We start from the raw sequence: 918 nt of genomic DNA, 5'->3' as shown, positions 1-918 counted from the left end.
GCCTATGTGGAGAAGATGAGTACGAATGACAATGCTTCCATCTGGCATGCTAGACTTGGCCATATAAATATGACCAAGCTTAAGGTCATGGTGAATAAAGATTTGGTTCATGGGCTTCCAAAATTGAAGATTCAAGATGGAGGAAAAATTTGTGAAGGTTGTCAATATGGAAAGTCACATAGACTTCCATTTGATCATTCAACCTCAAGATGCAGCGGTCCATTGGAGAAGGTCCATAGTGATTTGATGGGTCCAACAAGAACATCCTCCTATTCCGGGTTTCGCTACATGTTGCTGTTCGTAGATGATTTCTCACGGTACACTTGGGTATACTTTGTGAAGGAAAAATCAGAAGTATTTCAAAGATTTCAAGAATTCAAGGTTACTGTGGAAGGAGAGTTTGGTTGGAAGCTAAAGACTCTAAGGACGGATAATGAAGGAGAATTCATGTCAAAGGAGTTCCTCTCTTTTTGCCAAAAGAATGGTATTAAGAGAGAATATACATGCCCGTATACACCTCAACAAAATGGAGTAGCAGAAAGAAAGATTAGATATCTAACCGAGACGTGCAGAAGCTGGCTACATGACAAGAATTTGCCTAAGGCTTTATGGGCAGAAGGCATGAGATGTGCAGCTTATGTCATCAACCGGATGCCACTCAGTCCAAACAATATGAAGTCGCCTTACGAGATGATTCACGGGAAGAAGCCAACAGTGAAGCATCTCAGGATATTTGGATCAGTCTGCTACGTCCATGTGTTTGACTCTCAAAGAACAAAGTTGGAAGCAAAGGCTAAGAAGTGTATCTTTGTCGGTTACGATGAACAACAGAAGGGCTGGAGGTGCATGGATCCAGAGACACATAAATACACAGTGTCTCGTGATGTTGTCTTTGACGAAGTTTCATCCTACTATGGA

Source organism: Brassica oleracea, chromosome C3, assembly GCF_000695525.1.
Source record: "Brassica oleracea var. oleracea cultivar TO1000 chromosome C3, BOL, whole genome shotgun sequence".
NCBI lineage: Eukaryota > Viridiplantae > Streptophyta > Magnoliopsida > Brassicales > Brassicaceae > Brassica > Brassica oleracea.
This window is presented reverse-complemented; position numbering follows the sequence as displayed.